Below are 22,094 nucleotides of genomic sequence, written 5' to 3'. Positions count from 1 at the left end.
AAATAGGCAAGAGGGCCACCAGGAAAATGGTCAAATATGGAATGTTTCCAGTCCTCTCAGCCCTTAAATACCCTATTATAATTACATCATTACAGCATACTGAGTATGGGTGAACTAGAGAGCCATTACATCACCATGCTAAGTACGAAGTATATGTAAAACAGAAAACCATCATCTCATCAACACATTGAGTTAACACCTCGTTGAAAGTATCTTTGTTTCAAGTATACTTCTCCAGAGTTCTGGCCCTCTACACCTAGTAGTAATAATTCTGGGTCAAAGGGTGAGCACAATTGTATAGTACTTTGGGTATGATTTCAAATTCCTCTTGAGAATGATTCCATCAATTCACAACTCTACAATAGTGCTTTTATGTCCCAATTTTCCCATAATCCCTCCAACATTAGTCATTTTCCTTTTCTGTCATATTAATCAATTTAATAGATGTGCTGTGGTATCTCAGGGTTGTTTTAATTTGCATTTTTCTAATCATTAGCAATTTAGAATTTATTTTCATAAGACTAGAGATAGTTTTGATTTCTTTGTCTGAAAATTGCTGTTCATATACTTTCACTATTTATCAATTTGGTTTTGACTTGTATTCTTATAAATTTGAATTTATTCCTTATATATTTAAGAAATGAGACTTTTATCAGAGGAATATTGTAAATTTTTCATAATTATAAATATTCTTTATTTTGTCTTTTCTATAAGTCTCCCCTTACTCTCAATCCTTTTATGTGACATAATTCACCTCATTTTCATTCTTTCCTCCCCTTCTCCCAGTATATAACTCTCATCCCTTAATTTAATTTTAGATTTCATTCTATCTTAATCAATTCAAACCTATTTCCTCTGTGTATGTATACACACTCAGCTGCCTTAATGATAAAATTCATGGGAGTTGAAGTGTCATTTTCCCTTTATAGGAATGCAAATAATTAAACTTCTTTGAATCACTTACAATTTTTCTTTCCTGTTTATCTTTTTAATCTTTCTCTTGAGTATTGCATTTGAAAGTCAATTTTCTATTCAACTATGATATTTTCTTCAAAAATGGTTGAAAGTTTTATTTTGCATTATATATTCATGTTTTCCCTAGAAGAATCATATTAGTTTTTGCTGGGTAGTTTATTTTTGATTGTAATTCTAGCTCCTTTGCCTTAGGCATATCATTCCCAAAGTCTTCCTTCCCCATCATGTAGAATTTGCTAATTCTTGTGTTATTCTGATTGTAGCTCCATATTTAAACCATTACTTTCTGACTGCTTACAATATGTTCTCCTCAAATTGGGTGATCCAGAAATTGACTATAATATCACTGGGACCTTTCCTTTATGGGTGTCTTTCAGGAGGTACATTGTCACTTCTTTTAATTTCTATTTTATCCTTTGCTTCTAAAATATCAGAAGTTTTCCTTTTACTTTTTTCAATATTATTTTCCAACTTATTTTTTCAATTAGTTATATCAAATTTATTTTTTATATACTTTCTAATTTTGTTTGATTTTTGATGTTTCATGAAGTCATTAGCTTTAACTTGTCCAATTCTGGTTTTCAGAATTATTTTAAGTGAGCTTTTGGACTTCTTTTTTTTTTTCATTGTTCCAGTTCTTCTTTTAAGAATTCTTTTATTTAGTGAATTTTGGTACATTTTTCCTCCTCTCCATTTGGACTATTCTGCTTTTTAATGAAGTCTCTTTAATGAATTTTTGTACCTCCTTTTCTATTTGGCCAATTCTACTTTTAAAAGAATTTTTTTTTTCTACATTTTAAATGGTCTAATTCTGCTTTTTAGTGAGTTCTCTTTAGTGAATTGTGGTACTTTCTTTACCACTTGAACTATTCTGGAGGGTTTAGGGTATAATTTTCTTCAATAATTGTTGTGTCTTCATTACCAAACTTGAATCCTTAATTCATGATTTTCTCATTTAATTCTCATTTCTCACCCATTTTTTTCTCTTTATTATTTAATGTTTAAAATATTTTTTTACTCATCAAGGAATCATTTTAAGACTAGGGCAACTTCACATTTTTTCTAAGAGGTTTTTGGATTTAGCTGTTTTTATTTTCTTGTCTTTTTTTCAATTTATTTTTTCATCTTCCCCACACCATAACTTTCAGGCATCAGTCATTTTTTTTCTCATTTACTCATTTTTCTCACTTATTTCTTGAGTTTTAATTTTAAAATTGGATTCTGTCCTTAAGTTGGAGAAACTATCCCAAGCTTCAGGTTTCTCATGCTGCTGTTTTCAGAGTTAGTTCTGAGGGTATTATCTAAGAAGCATGGTCATTTCTCGCTTGGCTTATGCTATGTTCTGTGAGAGACTACAAGCACTCTTTTCTACCCTATAACTATAATCAGATTCCCTATTTCCCTTTGACTGAAAGCTCTGAATGTGCTATTGCTCTTCTTCATCCTGGAACTTCAATCCAGAACTGATATAGCTATAGTCTATCTATCATCCATCCATTTATTTTAGTCTCCCACTGCATCTGGGTTTATCTCTAGTTATCCTCATCTTTATCTATAACTTGCCACTGAACTAAAATGGTTCAAGAAGAGAAAATGTGGCTGGTGAATTTGAATAAATTTTCCTCCTTTAAATCCAATTCACTTCTATGTCATGGCATTACCAACCTATTATGATAATCTTCTTCAAAAATAAAGGACAAACAAATTAATCTATATATGTCTGCCTTTTTAATCTCTCTCCCTTCCCCCCCCCCTCTCTCTCTCTCTCTCTCTCTCTCTCTATATATATATATATATATATATATATGCATATATAACTGTGATTGAGCTGAATCATATTTACTCCTTGATAATAGAAAAGAAAATAATTGAAATGTTTAATTATCCTACAACTGAAAATACTATTTTATCATTTTCCATGCTACTAACTGAAAAATCCTCCCTCCCCATTTACAATATTATAAAACACCTTACATATTTTACTAGTTATCTATTATGTTCTAGGCACTGTAATAAGTAGTATGGACACAAATAAGAAAAAGGAAAAGCAATCCTTGTCCAATAGTAAAAGACAACACAGAAAAGAACAACCTGGAAAGGAAGGGACATCACATTTTAGCAAAGCTGCAAATAGAAAATGGGGAGTTTTCTGGAAATTCCAAGTCTTGACTCTCTAAAAAGGAAAACTTTGGGGGAATTTTAGTGATTTGCTCTCTAGCTTTGGGTATATTTTTTCTAAGCACAGTGAAAAATGAATCACACCCTGTAAAGCACTTTTTGAGGTAGCAGTTATCTGAGCTACACAAAACAACATTTATTTTTGTTAAAAACTGTTACCTATTAGTTTAATTGTTAAGCATATTTTCAAAGCTTTATACTTTTTTAAAAAACTTTCAGTTTACCTGTTGAACTTCATTGTAACAAGTAAACTTGTCTAAGCAAAGTTTTTTTTTTTTTTACCTTTAAAAAGATTATAAAGATTTATTAATAGGCATATAATATAATGGCAATGTTACATATTATTAATCAGTGTCAGTTGCTTTAAAAATCCATCAATGTCCAGCATGAATCATACTTTTATTTTTTAATAAACTACCTTTGGCTAATAAACAAGGGAACTGAAAATGAAAAAAATAAATGTATTGCATACAAACCAGATTACTCATAATTGGTCTGTATAGACATACATTATATCTACCTTACTCAGACAATCACCCATTTCTTTTAATAGTGGTTTCTTTAGAGGAATTAGAACTATATTGATATAAAACTGCATAAATTTCTTAAGTAATATTTTAAAATTACCAGGTTCAAAATATAGTTGAAATTAAAATCCTATTTCAGATAGCCCACTAATCTTCTTTGGTCAGAACTTGGTCAATTTAGAAATTCCACTCATTTTTCCTTAACATTTCTCAAAGAACTGTACAATTGTTTATGTTTGTTACATGAATGTACTCAAAGATTATTTCAATAACTAAATAAAATAACTTAGTTTGCTTCTAGTTTGTTGTGTTTGTTGGAACATTCCTGAATACACAAGGGAGAATTAAATTGGTAGTAATAGAGTCCTGTCAATTTAGTTTTTGTCTTTTATTTTTGAAGAATACAATAAGACATTTAGGATGCAAGTGGGAAAAGGTCCTCTCTAATCCCATCTAAAAGAGTAGCTGCCATAGGAAAATTCATCCCAGAAAACCAACTTAATCTGGTTTCTGTGTTGTATGATAAGGACCAGCAAAACCTAAAGCCTGGTTGTGCGCACACACACACACACACACACACACACGAATGGATATGAAGCTAATTTGATATGGGCTACAAAAAGAAAGATATCATTTCAAGGGGAAAAAAGGAAAGTGTTAATTCCATATACTGTAGTTATATCATTTTAGAATTATTATGTTCATTTTAATGGCTCTATGTTTCAGGGAGGGCAATGACAGGCTAAAAAATTCCTAATGAACAGTGACCAGGGTGCTCAACTATGTGGAGAATATGGGGCTTTAAAACTGTATTAAATAATTTGAAGTTACATAGCAAAAATGTTAAACTTTTTGTTCTTGATCCCACAGCAGGATACCAGAAGCATTGGGAAAGAAGCTGCAGGCAGCCAGATTTAGGCTCACTAGAAGGAAAATTTCCTTAACAAAGTCAAATGTACAAAATAGCTATGGGGTGTCTCAATAAGCCCTAGGATCCTCTTTACTAGAGTTCTTGAAGTGATTTTTAGATAATCATTTGTTGAAGAAGTCACAAGTTATACCTTGTTTAGTTACAATTTGGAATAGAAGGTCTTTGGATTCTCTTCCAGCTCAGGGAGTAAATGAAGTACAGACGCCCACATGTCTATACATACTGAGCAAATTCTTCTCTCAAACTTTAAAACAACACGTTCCAGAAAGGACTAGAAGTCAGGCCCACCTATAGTGAGTTAGGTAGGTCAGTGAATGAAGGATTGGACCAAGAATCAGAAAGATCTGCGTTTGTTTGCAATCTCATATACTCTTAAACTGCGTGAACTTAGTCAAGTTACAAAATCTTATTTTTTTCTTCAGCTTTTTCAAGTCCTTTTTATTCCAGGGTTGCTGCTCTATCCACTGCACCTTAATGGTGCAGAGCTGCCTTTGGTTCAGTTTTCTCAATGAAAAGTGGGCATAATAAAAGCACTTACCAGGTTGCTGTGAGGGCATTAATTGTGTAAAACACGAAAAACATGAACAGACATTAAAGAACTGAGGTCTTTGATAAAAAGTCATACACAAAAGTGTTTATAATGGTCTTCTTTGCAGTGACAAAGAACTGCAAATTGAGAGGATGCACATCAGTTTGGAAATAGTTGAATAACTTATAGTATATGAATGGAATGGAATATTATTGCTCTATAAGAAATGATGAACAGGATGATTTCAGAAAATCCTAGAAAGACTTGCATGATTTGAGTGATATAAGCAGAAACAAGAGAATATTATACACAATAACAAGGTTATATGACAATCAACTGTGATGGACTTGCCACTTTTCAACAATGAAGTGATTTGAGGCAATTCCAATAGATGTGGGATGGAAAGTGCTATCTGCATGCAGCATAAGAACTATAATAATTGAATGTGAATCACAGCATACTATTTTCACATTTCTTAATATTGTCATTTTTTTTCTCTTTCTCATGCTTATTTTCCCTTTTGATTTGTTTTCTTTTTTTCTTTATTTTTTAGTTGTTTTATTTTGTTGCATTTATACATGTATATTAACTTTTTAACACACATTTCTTTATTAATTATATTGTGAGAGAAAAATCAAAACAAAAGGGAAAAACCATGAGAGAAAGGAAAAAAGCAAAAGAAATTAGCATAGTGTTTGCTGATTTGCATTCGGTTTCCATAGTTCTTTTTCTAGATACGGTTGGCATTTTCCATCTAAAATTTATTGGGATTTCCTTGCAGCCCTAAAGCACAGAAATCCACAAGTCTTTCATAGTTGATCATTGCATGATCTTATTGTTGATGTGGATGATATATTCCTAGTTTTGCTTGTTTTGCTCAGTATCAATTCAGCCCCAGTAGTGGTTGTGTTATGTGTATCTAACTTACCTCACTGATCCACCACTGTATTTCTGAACCAATACCAAATGGTTTTGATAACTGCTGGTTTATAGTAGAGTTTTAAGTCTGATACTTCTAAGTCAACATTCTTTGTATTTTTTTTTTCATTAATGCCCTTCACACTATTGGCATTTTTTTCTTCCAGATGATTTTTTAAAAATTTTTCTAGCTCTATAAAATAATATTTTGGCAGTTTAATTGGTATGACACTGAACAAGTAGACCAATTTAGGGAGAATTTCCATTTTTATTACATCAGCTCAATATACTCATGAGCAATTGCTATTATCCCAGTTGTTTAGAATTGACTTCATTTGTATGACAAGTCTTTTGTAATTGTGTTCATATAGTTCCTGGGTTTGTCTGGACAGGTATATACTCAAATATTTTATTTTATTTAAAGTTAATTTAAATAGAATTTGTTCTATCTCTTGCTTCTGGGCTTTGTCAGTAATATAAAGAAATGCTGATGATTTCTGTGAGATTATTTTATATCCTGAAATTTTATTAAAGCTATGTATTGTTTCCAGTAGGTTTTTGAATGATTTTCTAGGCTTCTCTAAGCATATCATCATATCATCTGCAAAATAAATAAATAAATAAAGACGGTAGTTTTATCCTCTCATTGTGTAATCAAATTCCTTTCATTTCTTTTTCTTTTCTTATTGCTAAAATCAACATTTTTAGTAAAATATTGAGTACCTGTGGTGATAATGAACATCCTTTTTTCACCCCTAATCTTATTGGAAATACATCCAGCTTCTCTCCATTAGAAATAATGCTTGCAGTTGATCTTAGATAAATACAGATTATTATTTTAAGAAAAAAAATTCTTTATTACTATGATCTCTAGTGTTTTTGATAGGAATGGATGCTGTATTTTATCAAAAAATTTTCTGCATATGTTGAGATTATCGTATGGTTTTTAATGGTTTTATTTTTATATGATCAATAATTTTAATATTAATTTGTTAAGCTGGGCAATTTATATTTTTGTACACATTCATGCATTTTGTTTAGATTGTGAGACTTACTGGCATACAATTGGGCAAATTAGCTCCTAATTATTAGTACAATTTCTTTTTCTTTATAAGTTCATCTTTTTGCTTTTTGATGCTAGTAATTTGGTTTTTCTCACTTTTTCCAATCAAATTAACCAAAGATTTATTTATTTTGTTTTTTTTTCATAAAAAACTCTTAATAGTTTTCTTAATTTTAAATTTATTGAGCTCTCCTTTCAATTTCAGAATTTCTACATTTGTATTTAATTTGGGGGTCTTAAATTTGTAATTTTTCTAGTTTTTATTTTTAGTTGCATGCCCAATTTTTTGATCTCTTTTCTCTATTTTATTCATGTAGCTTTTTAAAGATACAAAATTCACCCTGAGAATTGTTTTGGCTAAATCCCATAGGTTTTCTCATTATATATTTTCTCATTATAGTAATTCTCTTTGATGAAATTATGAATTGTGTCTGTGATTTGATTTTAACACACTCATTCTTCAGAACTGGATTATTTAATTCCCATTTGGTTTTTCCCAGGCCCTTTATTGAAAATAATTTTTTAAACCCACATAAGTCATCAGCATTCTTACATATAACTTAACAAAATCCAACAGAGTTGCAAAGAGAAATTCCATTTAAAGTAACTACTGATAGTATAAAATATTTAGGAATCTATCTGCCAAGGGAAAATCAGAAACTTTATGAGCATAATTACAGACCACTTTTCACACAAATTAAGTCTGATCTAACCAAATGGAAAAAATATTAAATGCTCTTGGATATGGTGAGCAAATATAATAAAGATGACAATATTACCTAAACTAATCTATTTATTTAGCGCTATACCAATCAGACATCCAAAAAACTATTTTAATGACCTAGAAAAAATAACAACAAAATTCATATGGAAAAACAAAAGGTCAAGAATTTCAAGGGAATTAATGAAAAAAAAAATCAAATGAAGGTGGCTTAGCTGTACCAGATCTAAAATTATATTATAGAGCAGCAGTTACCAAAACCATTTGGTATTGGCTAAGGAATAGATTAGTTGATCAGTGGAATATGTTAGGTTCAAGGGATAAAACAGTCAACAACTATAGCAACCTAGTCTTTGACAAACTCAAAGACCCCAGCTTTTCGGATAAGAACTTACTGTTTGATAAAAATTGCTGGGAAAATTGGAAACTAATATGGCAGAAACTAGGCATTGATCCACACTTAACACCGTATACCAAGATAAGGTCAAAATGGGTTCATGATCTAGGCATAAAGAATGAAATTATTAATAAATTAGAGGAACACAGGATAGTTTACCTCTCAGACCTGTGGAAGGGGAAGGACTTTATGACCAAAGAAGAACTAGAGATCATTACTGATCATAAAATAGAAAATTTCTATTATACCAAACTGAAAAGTTTTTGTACAAACAAAACTAATGCAGACAAGATTAGAAGGGAAGCAATAAACTGGGAAAATATTTTTACAGTCAAAGGTTCTGATAAAGGCCTCGTTTCCAAAATATATAGAGAATTAACTCTAATTTATAAAAAATCAAGCCATTCTCCAATTGAAAAATGGTCAAAGGACATGAACAGACAATTCTCAGATGAAGAAATTGAAACTATTTCTAGTCATATGAAAAGATGCTCCAAGTCATTATTAATCAGAGAAATGCAAATTAAGACAACTCTAAGATACCACTACACACCTGTCAGATTGGCTAAGATGACAGGAAAAAATAATGATGATTGTTGGAGGAGATGCGGAAAACTGGGACATTGATGCATTGTTGGTGGAGTTGTGAACGAATACAACCATTCTGGAGAGTAGTTTGGAACTATGCTCAAAAAGTTATCAAACTGTGCATACCCTTTGATCCAGCAGTGTTACTACTGGGATTATATCCCAAAGAGATTATAAAGAAGGGAAAGGGACCTGTATGTGCAAGAATGTTTGTGGCAGCTTTCTTTGTAATGGCCAGAAACTGGAAACTGAGTGGATGCCCATCAATTGGAGAATGGTTGAATAAATTGTTGTATATCAATATTATGGAATATTATTGTTCGGTAAGAAATGACCAACAGGATGATATCAGAAAGGCCTGGAGAGATTTACACGAACTGATGCTGAGTGAAATGAGTAGGGCCAGGAGATCATTATATACTTTAACAACAATACTATATGATGATCAATTCTGATAGACCTGGCCATCTTCAACAATGCACTGAACCAAAATCAGTTCCAATGAAGCAGTAATGAACTGAACCAGCTACGCCCAGAGAAAGAACTCTGGGTGATGACTAAAAACCATTACATTGAACTCCCAATCCCTATATTTATGCCCACCTGCATTTTTAATTTCCTTCACAAGCTCATTGTACAATATTTCAGAGTCTGATTCTTTTTGTACAGTAAAATAACGTTTTGGTCATGTATACTTATTGTGTATCTAATTTATATTTTAATATATTTAACATCTACTGGTCATCCTGCCATCTGGGAGAGGGGGTAGGGGGTAAGAGGTGAAAAATTGGAACAAGAGGTTTGGCAATTATTAATGCTGTAAAGTTACCCATGCATATAACCTATAAATAAAAGGCTATTAAATAAATTTAAAAAAAAGAAAATAATTTTTATTGCATAGTGGTCTGAAAAGGAAGCATTTATTATTCCTGCCTTATCATTTGATTCTGAGGTTTTTATTTACTAATACATGATCGATTTTTGTGTTCTGCATAGACAAAAGTTGTATTCCTTTCTGTCCCTACACAATTATCTTCAGAGATCTATCTTATCTAAGTTTTCTAGTATTCTAATAACCTTTCTAGTTTCTTTCTTATTTATTTTGCGGTTAGATTTGTCTGATTCTGAGAGGGGAAGGTTGAGATCTCATACTAATATAATTTTTCTATCTATTTCTTCCTATAATTGGCTTAATATCTTCTCAAATAATTTGGATGCTCTACCACAGTGCATATACATTTAATATCATTACTATGTCATTTTTTACAGTTTAAAAAGATGTAGTTTCCTTCCTTATCTCTTTTAATTAGATCAATTTTTACTTTTGCTTGATCTGAGATAAGGATGGCTACCCCTGTATATATATATATATATATATATATATATATATATATACATATATATATATATATATACATATATATATATATACTTTTGCTTTATCTGAGATCAGATTTACTACCGCTGCTTTTTTTTTTTTTGCTTCAAGTGAAACATAATAAATTTTGCTCCAACCTTTTACCTTTGTTCCATGTGTATCTCTCTGTTTTGAATGTCGTTCTTGTAAACAACATATTGCAAGATTTTTTTTTAATCTACTCTGCTATATGCTTCCATTTCATGGAAGAGTTCATCTCATTCACAATCACAGTTATGAATACCAATTGTGTATTTCCCTTCATCCTATTTATCTCCCCTGTATATTCTTTTGTTCTCTCTTTTTAACCCCTCCACCCGTCTCTTACCCTTTCTGTTAGTGTTACTGCTCTGCCTTTTATCCAGTCTCTCTTTTCTTTCCCCTTTCTCTTCTCACTTGTTTATAGCATAAGATAAATTTCTATAACCAATTGAATGATTAAATAATTCCCTCTTTGAGGCCAAACTGATGAAATCAAGCTTCTGACATATTCACTCTCCTCTTTCCTCTCTCCTCTTTCAGGTATTATAATGGATCTTTTGGGCCTCTTCAGGAGATTTAATTTGTAATATCTTATCTCCAACCTGAGAAATCTCTGATCTGATTTTTCTTGTGCAGCATGAGGAATATGAAAATATGTTTGGAAGCAGTGCATATGTTTCACCTATAACAGTGAGGAAGGAGGCAAGGGGAAAAAGAGGGAGGAAAAATTTGAACATAAGGTTATACAACGATGAATGTTGAAAACTATCTTTGCATGTATTTGGAAAAATAAAATATTATTTAAAAATTAAGAAGTCATAATTTTTCAAATCTGGCCTCAGAAACTTAACACGGCCTAGCTGTGTGACCCTCGGCAAATCACTTAACCCCAGCTGCCTCAGAAAAAAATAAAATTTGAATAAAAAGTCAAAATTTTCAAGCATATACTTTTTTAAAAGCAAAATTGTAAGCCAAAAATAAAATATCTTGGCTGAACCTTTGCTCATGGCTTATCTAAATAGATAACATTTTCTTTTTGGTGATTAAGTTCACCTTTTTTTTTTAATTATACATGCCCCAAACAATAAAATAGTAAATATTATGGTACTTACAAGGATTTTTGTAAGGATCAAAAGCAAGAATATTTATTGTATTTAGCACAATATTCAAAGATTTGATTTGATTCAAAGAAAGCACTTAAAAATCATATAATCTTCCTTCTCTCATGTGTATAATATTTTCATAGATATTATTGTTATTCATTCTCTGCAATTCTGTAGGAGCAATTAAACTTTAAGTATTTTAGCTTATGGTAATGTACTTTAGAATTAATGTTTTTAAATAATTCATATTACAAATGACTGTAGATTCTGAAACAATTATTTAAATTATTTTGTCCCAACAGGCATTTTAATACTTTTTTGATAATTGGTATCTATTCATCAGGCTGATTTCAGAAAGACCTGGAGCATCATGAACTAATGCTAAGTGAAGTGAGTAGAACCAAGAGAACGCTGTACAGAGCAACAAGAAGATTTTGTGATGATCAACTGTAATGGACTTGACTCTTTTCAACAGTAAGATGATTCAGGGCAATTCCAATAGACTTGTGATGGAAAGACCCATGTCAATCCAGAGACAAGACTGTGAAGGATAAATGTGGATCACAATATGGTATTTTAATGTTTTGTTATTGTTTGCTTACTTTTTCCCCTCATTTTTCCCCTTTTCATCTGATTTTTCTTGTGCAGTATAATAAATATGGAAATATATTTAGAAGAATTGCAGATGTTTAACCTACATTGGATTATTCACTATCTAGAGGAGGGAGGAGCAAGGGGTGGGACCAAATTTGGAACACAAGAGGGAATATTGAAAACTATCTTTTCATGTATTTTGAAAAATAAAAAAACTATTATTATAAAACAAATAAAAAAAGATAATTGCTATATATGCTACAAAAACTTTATTATGTATGGGATTAATTGATGGATTTACCTCTAGCCCTTGCCTTGCATCCTGCCCTGTGGAAAACTTGCTCTGCAAGAATGGAAACTTTACCCAGTAAACAAAGCTATTTTTTTTTAGAACTCAGATGTGACTAACCTTGTTTACAATCCCAATTCCTTGAAACATGCAGCAAGACCAAAATCCGCCACATCTGACTAGGTGGGCATCTTGTTTCCTTGTAGTTAACTGTTCATGTAAGAGCTAACTCAGCCTGTGACAATTGGCCCAGAAACTGATATAAATATAGAACTTTTTGTCAAGCTTGCTGCTTGACAATCATCCCTTAAGAACTAGACCTGCCTTGCTGTTTGCATTGAAATCTACCTTGACTGAGAACCAATTTGCTGTCTGAAATTCTTTCCCCAAGACCTCAATTTATCCTTAATAATCCTTATCATTTTCCTGGTGGCCCCTGGGTAGAGGGTAAGTATTTTTAGCCAATAGTGAAGCACCCCAGCCTGATACTTGGGACTCCCTGAATACCTAAAACTCTCAGGTTGGGATGTGATCCCATTAAAGTCTAGGGTACCCCTTTTAGATATCTTTCCCACAAGTGCCCTGCATAATGAAGTGCTTAATTTTTCTTTTCTTACCAGGATGCTCATGCATGTGAGTGTTTATGGGGTTGATAAGTTAGAAAAGAGGTATAACATGCAAAAAGTCTCTGTCTATACACCAGGATTATCCCTTAGATTGCTCCCTGGATCATTGGGGCAAATTTGATTAACAAAATATAAAAAAGGAGGCTCATATTTTACTGAAATATGGCTGGGCCACAGTACAATTTGGAACTCCAAGGAACTTGGCCAGAAAGCAGATTGCTTAGATATAACATAATTCTACAATTAGATCTGTTCAGCAAAGATGAGTGTAAATGGATAGAGGTCCCTTATGTCCAAGTCTTTACAGCCCTCTCCCTGCCATTAGAAAACATTGCCTTATCCTTCTCCCTAAATATGACCCACATGACAAGAAACCCAGGCTACTAGATGATCCTCTCCTGGATTATAATAGCTCTTATCCTTCAATAACCCTCAGCCACAACTTCAAGATTAATGTCTTTAGATGGTCTAGACCAGTATCCTAGGTCCCAAATCTCCTTTCTTTTTTTTATCTTTACCCTTGTCTTTGGGACTTTCCTCTTTATCCTGAGCAAACAACTATCCTTGTTCTCTACCTTCATAGTACCAGGAGCAACACACCATATCTGCTCCAAGGGATAGCATCTGAAAAGCCTACATCAACATTTCCCCTCTGAAAGGTCACAACCTTGTAAAAGTAAGCACTATGAGACTGCATAGCTTTTTCTCTATGACAGATCTGTCTCAGATCAAAGAGAAGTTGAGGCTAGGTAGGGATTGCAACCACTTATTAATAAATTATTTAAGTATGTTCTTCTTGTTCCTTGCCATTCCCCTTGCAATAATCCTATACTCTCTGTGAAAAAGCCAAACAGAGAAGAATTAACAGTATAAGATCTTAGGACAGTTAATCAATCAGTGATTCTAATACATCCAATAGTCCCCAATCCATATACTTTGTCAAGTCAAATTCCTGAACTGCAAATTCCTGGACTTCAGATGTTCAAAATGTTTTTTTTTTGGAGGTGGGAGTATTCCCCTGCATTAGGATTCACAATATCTCTTTTTTTTATTTTTTGAATAACCTTATTTATTTAAATATTATTAAATTTTATGAAATCTTATTTTCCCATTTGGATTGTAAGCACCTCATTGACTTTATTTTTTCCTTTTTTAATTTTTTTTTAATTTTAATAGTTTTTTACAAGTAATATGCATGGGTAATTTTACAGCATTGACAACTGCCAAAACTTTTGTTCCAATTTTTCCCCTCCTTCCCCCCAGATGGCAGGATGACCAATACATGTTAAATATATTAGTATCTTCTTTATTTTGACTGGGTATTCCTTAATAGCCATCAGCAAATCACTTGAACACTCTTGACCCAGGGGTTGATATATAACATCCATTTGTCTGGACTAGCACTCAGCCCAGCTAGGATCTCTATGACTTAATTGGGACTTCAGGATCCATGAATCAATGTGCAGATGATGACTTCTGGCCAAGATGACAGAGAAGAGACACACATATACTTAAACTCCACGTTTGCTCTCAGAATTTATTTCATGACAAGGCCTCAGAATTAGTGCTTGACTAAAAAATCCTCACAAATAATTACCAACAAAAGATATCCTCAAAATTCACCAGAAAAAGGTCTGTTTTTGCTCACAGGCAGGGATGGTCAGATCTGGTGAAGACTAAGGGAGACAGTAAGAGTACAGCAGGCAATGAGAGTACGGCAGGCAGCCCACACTGTGCAGACCAGAGGAGTGTAGGGTGTGATCTCAGCCATTTTTGCAGAACTTTACCACAGTGTTGGCTAATTTGTCCTGGCAGCGAGCCAGCAGATCAGCAGAGAAGCTATAAACACAGGGGATAAAGACTATAACCAAGAAAGCTAGGGCCTCTCAGGATCTGGCCACACCCACCCAGAGTGTCTCAGAATGCTCTCAGAGTCTCAGATCAAGACACAATGCAGCCATTGCTGTCCTGCTAGTGCCTCCCTACTGTCCCCTGCAGTCTGTAGAGGGAGCTCTGTAATACCATCCACCACTACCCCCACCAAAAAAAAAAGCAGACTGCATTTGCTATTTTTTTGTTGTTAGTTTGTTTTCTTTGATTCTTCTTTGACAAAAGGAGCAAAATGAACTCTAACTATTGATAGCTTCTATACTGATAGAGAGTAGACTTTAAACCCTGAGGATACTAAAAACAGACTGTCTCCAGAAGAATACCCAAAAGAGGATATGATCTCATCCTCAAAACACAAGACTCTCATAGAAGAAATTAAAAGGTCTCTCACAAGAGAGCTAGAAGAAAAGTGGGAAAAGGAAAGGGAAGCTTGGCTAGAGAGTCGGTATAAGTCATCCCACTCATTAAAAGATAGAGTGGACAAAGAAATCAAATCCTTAAAAAACAGAATTAGTGAATTAGAAAAAGAATATAGCTCTCTAAACTATAAAATTGGTGAAATGGAAAAAAAATTGCATAGAATAAAACAACTCACTTAAAAACTCAATTGGACAATTAGAAAAAGATATAAAAAAGTGAGAAGAAAATACTTCATTGAAAATCAGAATTGATGCTTAAATAGTCCCATTTCAGAAAAAGAAATAGAACAAGCTATTAATCAACTCCCTAAAAAAATCCCCAGGACCAGATGGATTTACACGTGAATTCTACCAAACATTCAAAGAACAATTAGTCCCAATGCTTTATAAACTATTTGAAATATTAGGGATTGAAGGAGTCCTACCAAATTCCTTTTATGAAACAGACATGCTACTGATACCTAAACCAGGTAGGTTGAAAACAGAAAAAGAAAATTATAGACCATTCTCCCTAATGAATATTGATGCTAAAATCTTAAATAAAATATTAGCAAAAAGACTACAGAAAATCATCCCCAGAATAATACACCACAATCAAGTAGAATTTATAGCAGGAATGCAGGGCTGGTTCAATATTAGGAAAACTATCAGTATAATTGGCCATGTTAATAACCAAAATAACAAAAAACATATGATCATCTCAATAGATGCAGAAAAAGCATTTGATAAAATCCAACATCCATTCCTATTAAAAACACTTGAGAGTATAGGAATAAATGGACTTTTCCTTAAAATAATCAGTAGCATCTATTTAAAACCAGCAGTAAGCATCATGTGTAATGGGGACAAACTGCCACCATTCCCAATAAGATCAGGAGTGAAACAAGGTTGCCCACTATCACCGTTACTATTCAATATTGTATTAGAAATGCTAGGTTTGGCAATAAGAGTTGATAACGAGATTAAAGGAATTAGAGTAGGTAATGAGGAAACCAAATTATCACAATAATCTTATCACTTTGCAGCCAATAACCTTAATTATCTAGTGTTTGACAAACCAAAAGACCCCAGTTTTTGGGATAGGAATGAATTATTTGACAAAAATTGCTGGGAAAATTTTAAATTAGTATGGCAGAAACTAGGCATTGACCCACACTTCACACCGTACACCAAGATAAGGTCAAAATGGGTTCATGATCTAGGCATAAAGAATGTGATTATAAATAAATTGGAAGAACATAGGATAGTTTACTTCTCAGACCTGTGGAAGAGGAAGGAATTTATGAGCAAAGAAGAACTAGAGATCACTATTGACTACAAAATAGAAAATTTTGATTCTATCAAATTGAAAAGTTTTTGTACAAACAAAATTAATGCAGACAAGATTAGAAGGGAAGCAATAAACTGGGAAAACATTTTTACAGTCAAAGGTTCTGATAAAGGAGTCATTTCCAAAATATATAGAGAATTGACTTGAATTTATAAGAAATCAAGCCATTCTCCAATTGATAAATGGTCAAAGGATATGAACAGACAATTCTCAGATGAAGAAATTAAAACTATTTCTAGCCATATTAAAATATGCTCCAAATCATTATTAATCAGAGAAATGCAAATTAAGACAACTCTGAGATACCACTACACACCTGTCAGATTGGCTAGAATGACAGGGAAAGATAATGCAGAATGTTGGAGGGGATGTGGGAAAACAGGGACACTAATACATTGTTGGTGGAATTGTGAGCACATCCAGCCATTCTGGAGAGCAATTTGGAACTATGCTCAAAAAGTTATCAAACTGTGCATACCCTTTGATCCAGCAGTGTTTCTACTGGGCTTATACCCCAAAGACGTACTAAAGAAGGGAAAGGAACCTCTATGTGCCAAAATGTTTGTGGCAATACTGTTTATAGTGGCTAGAAGCTGGAAAAATGAATGGATGCCCATTAATTGGAGAATGGTTGAGTAAATTGTGGTATGTGAATGTTATGGAAGATTATTGTTCTGTAAGAAATGACTAGTAGGATGAATACAGAGAGGATTGACGAGATTTACATGAACTGATGCTAAGTCAAATGAGCAGAACCAGGAGATCATTATATACCTCAACAACGGTACTGTATGAGGATATATTCTGATGGAAGTGGATTTCTTCAACAAAGAGAAGATCTAACTCAGTTTCAGTTGATCAAGGATGGACAGAAGCAGCTACACCCAAAGAAAGAACACTAGGAAATGAATGTGAACTGCTTGAATTTTTGTTTTTCCTCCCGGTTTATTTATACCTTCTGAATCCAATTCTCCCTGAGCAACAACAGAACTGTTTGGTTCTGCATATATATATTGTATCTAAGATCTACTGAAACCTCTTTAACATATATAGGACTGCTTGCCATCTAGGGGAGGGGGTGGAGGGAAGGAGGGGAAAAATGGGTTCTGACAATAAAAAGTTATTTAAAAAAAAAAGAAAATCAGAATTGAACAAATGGAATTGGATGATTTGAGGAGACACCAATAATCAGTCAAGCAAAACCAAAAAAAAAAAAAAAAAGAAACAATGGAAAAAATGTCAAATACCTTCTTGGGAAAACAACAGACCTGGAAAATAGATCTAGGTGAGATAATCTGAGAATTATTGCACTCCATGAAAAATATGAACAAAATAAGCCTGGACACTATTTCCAGGAAATTATCAAAGAGAAATGCCCAGATATTATGTAAAGAGAGGGTAAAATAGACAGTGAAAGAATTCATTGATCATCTGCTGAGAGGGACCCTAAAATCAAAACTCCAAGAAATATAGTGACTAAATTTGAGGGCTATCAGATGAAGTAAAAAAGACAAAAGGTGCTAGAAAAAATCAATTTTTTCAAAATCAAAAATCAAAAAATAAAGGAGCCACAATAAGGATAACTCAGGATCTATCAGCATCCACATTAAAGGTTTGAAGGGCCTGGAAACTGATATTCCAAAATGCTAAGGTACTTGGTGTGCAGCCAAAAATAACTTACCCATCCAAAATGAGCACTTTTTCCAGGAAAGAAGATGGACCTTCAATGAAATAAATGAATTTCATCTATTTCTGATGAAAAAAACTGGAATTAACAAGACATTTGATCTCCAAATATAGAAACCTAAAAAGGTAAAAAGAAATCTTGGGAACTATATTTCTGCTGTAAGGATATATAAAGAACACATGTATACTTTGTTCTAGAAACTAGAGGTGGAAAGGAAATTGTATCAGAAAAAAGGTAAAGTGGGGGTACTACATCTCACTAAGAGGAAAAGGAAACTTATTATGTCTGAGAGAAAGAAAGGAGAGGGATGATCACTCTCATCAGAATTGGTTTAAAGAGAAAATTATTAGACATTTTTGATTTATTGTGAAACTTCTCCCATGTCATTGTAAAGGGAAAAGGGAAGGAATTAGCCAAGCAGAAGGGAATACAGAAATTGTGAGAAAAATGCATAAGATAGGGGGAGAAACTCTAAGGTGAGGGGAGGGATACTAAAAAGGGAGGGTGGTGAGAAGCAAGTGGTGCTCACAAGTTTGACACTTGGAAGAGGGGGAAGGGGGAAGGAAAGGAGAAAAGCATAAGCAGGAATTAACAGAATAGCAAGTAATACAGAATTGGTAATTTAAACCATAAATGTGAATGAGGTAAATTCCCCCATAAAGAGGAAGCAGTTAGCAGACTGGATCAAAAGTCAGAATCCTACAGTACATTGCTTACAGGAAACACACTTGAAGCAGGTCGGTACATACAGAGTAAAGGTAAAAGGTTGGAACAGAATGTACTATGCTTCAGGTGAAGTCAAAAAAAGCAGGGGAAGCCATCTTCATCTCAGATCAAGCAAAAGAAAAATTGATCTAATTAAAAGAGATAAGGAAGGACACTATATCTTGCTATAGGGTAGCATGGACAATGAATATTGAATATTAATTATTATTATTAATTAATAATATTATTATTATTAATTAATATTAAATATATATGTACCAAGTGGTGTAGCACCTAAAATTTTAAAAGAGAAATTAAGAGAGCTGAAAGAAGAAATAGACAGCAAAACGACAATAGTGGGAGATCTAGACCTTGCACTCTCTGAATTAGATAAATCAAACCATAAAACAAATAAGAAAGAAGTCACAGAAGTCAATAGACTACTAGAAAAGTTAGATATGATAGAACTTTGGAGAAAACTAAATGGAGACAGAAAGGGGTTTCTTCTCAGGAACACATGGAATCTATACAAAAAATGGCCATATGTTAGGACCTAAAAACCTCAAATTCAAATGCAGAAAGGCAGAAATAGTAAATCTATCCTTTTCAGATCATGATGCAATGAAAATTACATTCAATAAAAAGCCAGGGGAAAATAGACCAAAAAATAATTGGAAACTAAATAATCTCATACCAAAGAATGATTGTGTGACACAGCAAATAAGAGACATAATTAATAACTTCACCCAAGAAAATGACAATAATGAGATGTCATACCACAACAAACTAGATAAACCTACCTGTGGCACTGCGAGGCAGGGAGCAATGCACGAGGTGGGCCCAGGAGGGAGGGAGGGGCGCACCTGTGGAAAGGAGGGAGAGAGGGACGTACCTGTGGCTCCAGAGGGAGGAAGGGGCGCACCTGTGGCTCCGAGAGGGAGGGGGCGCTGCACGAGGTGGCCCCAGAGGGAGGGAGGGGCACACGTCTGTACCTGGGAGGGAGGGGCGCATGGCTGACATGCCCCAACAAACCAATGGACCAGAGAAATCCGAAAAAGGATCCTCTGACCCCAGAGAGAGAGACCTGGATTTGACACCAATGAAGAGGAAATTAGAGCAATTATTAGGAGTTACTTTGCCCAGCTTTATGACAATAAATTCAATAACTTAAATGAAATAGAATACCTTAAAAAATATATCATGCCCAGATTAACAGAGGAAGAAGTACATTGGTTAAACAGTCCCATCTTAGAAAAAGAAATAGAAAAAGCTATTAATCAACTCCCTAAGAAAAAATCCTCAGGACCAGATGGATTTACATTTGAATTCTACCAAACATTTAAAGAACAATTAACTACAGTGTTATATAAAGTATCTGAAAAAAATAGGGATTGAAGGAGTCCTACCAAATTCCTTTAATGGAACAGACATGGTACTGATACCTAAGCCAGGTAGGTTAAAAACAAGGAAAGAAAATTATAGACCAATCTCCCCAATTAATATTGATCCTAAAATCTTGAATAAAATATTAGCAAAAATATTACAGAAAATCATCCCCAGGATAATACATTATGACCAAGTAGGATTTATACCAGGAATGCAGGATTCAATATTAGGAAAACTATTAGCATAATTGACTATATCAATAACCAAATTAACAAAAAAAAATGATCATCTCAGTAGATGCAGAAAAAGCATTTGATAAAATCCAACATCCATTCGTAATAAAAACACTTGAACAGATAGGAATAAATGGACTTTTCCTTAAAATTGTCAGGAGCATATATTTAAAAGCATCAGTAAGCATCATATGTAATGGGGATATACTGCAACCTTTCCCAGTAAGATCAGTAGTGAAACAAGTTTGCCTACTATCACCATTATTATTCAATATTGTATTAGAAATGCTAGGCCTCGGCAATAAGAGTTGAGAAAGAGATTAAAGGAATTAGAGTAGCTAATGAGGAAACCACCTTATCACTTTTTGCAGATGATATGATGTTATACTTAGAGAACCCCAGATATTCTTCTAAAAAGCTATTAGAAATAATTCACAACTTTAGCAAAGTAGCAGGATACAAAATGAATCCACATAAATGCTCAGCATTTTTACACATTACCAACAAAATCCAACAGCAAGAGATATAAAGAGAAATTTCATTCAAAATAACTGTTGATAGCATAAAATATTTGGGAATCTATCTACCAAAGGAAAGTTAGGAATTATATGACCTAAATTACAAAACACTTTACACACAAATAAAGTCAGACTTAAATAATTGGAAAAATATTAAGTGCTTTTGGATAGGCCGAACAAATATAACGAAGATCACAGTACTCCCTAAACTAATCTATTTATTTAGTACTATATCATCAGACTCCCAAGAAACTATTTTAATGACCTAGGAAAAAATAACAATAAAATTCACATGGATGAACAAAAGGTGGAGAATTTTAAGGAAATTAATGAAAAAAAAAATCAAATGAAGGTGGCCTAGCCGTACCTGATCTAAAACTATATTATAAAGCAGCAATCACCAAAACCATTTGGTATTGGCTAAGAAATAGATTAGTTGATCAGTGGAATAGGTTAGGTTCACAGGATAAAATAGTCAATAACTATAGCAATCTAGTGTTTGACAAATCCAAAGATCCCAACTTTTGGGATAAGAATTCATTATTTGACAAAAACTGCTGGGAAAAATGGAAATTAATATATCAGAAATTAGGCATGGACCCACACTTAACACCATACAGCAAGATAAGATCAAAATGGATTCATGACTTAGGCATAAAAAACAAAATTATAAATAAATTAGAGGAACATAGGATAGTTTACCTCTCAGACTTGTGGAGGAGGAAGGAATTTGTGACCAAAGAAGAAGTAGAGATCATTATTGATCACAAAATAGAAAAATTTGATTATATCAAATTTAAAAGTCTTTGTACAAACAAAACAAAGGCAAACAAGATGAAAAGGGAAGCAACAAATGGGAAAGCATTTTTAAGTTAAAGATTCTGATAAAGGCCTCATTTCCAAAATATATAGAAAATTGACTCTATAAGAAATCAAGCTATTCTTCAATTGATAAATGGTCAAAGGATATGAACATTTTTCAGATGATGAAATTGAAACTATTTCCACTATGTGAAAGTGTTCCAAATGAGATACCACTACATGTGATGACCGAGTATTTTAAAATCAATTGGAATCAGGAATTCAGG

The sequence above is a fragment of the Sarcophilus harrisii genome, chromosome 3 (assembly GCF_902635505.1).
Source record: "Sarcophilus harrisii chromosome 3, mSarHar1.11, whole genome shotgun sequence".
Classification (NCBI taxonomy): domain Eukaryota; kingdom Metazoa; phylum Chordata; class Mammalia; order Dasyuromorphia; family Dasyuridae; genus Sarcophilus; species Sarcophilus harrisii.
This window is presented reverse-complemented; position numbering follows the sequence as displayed.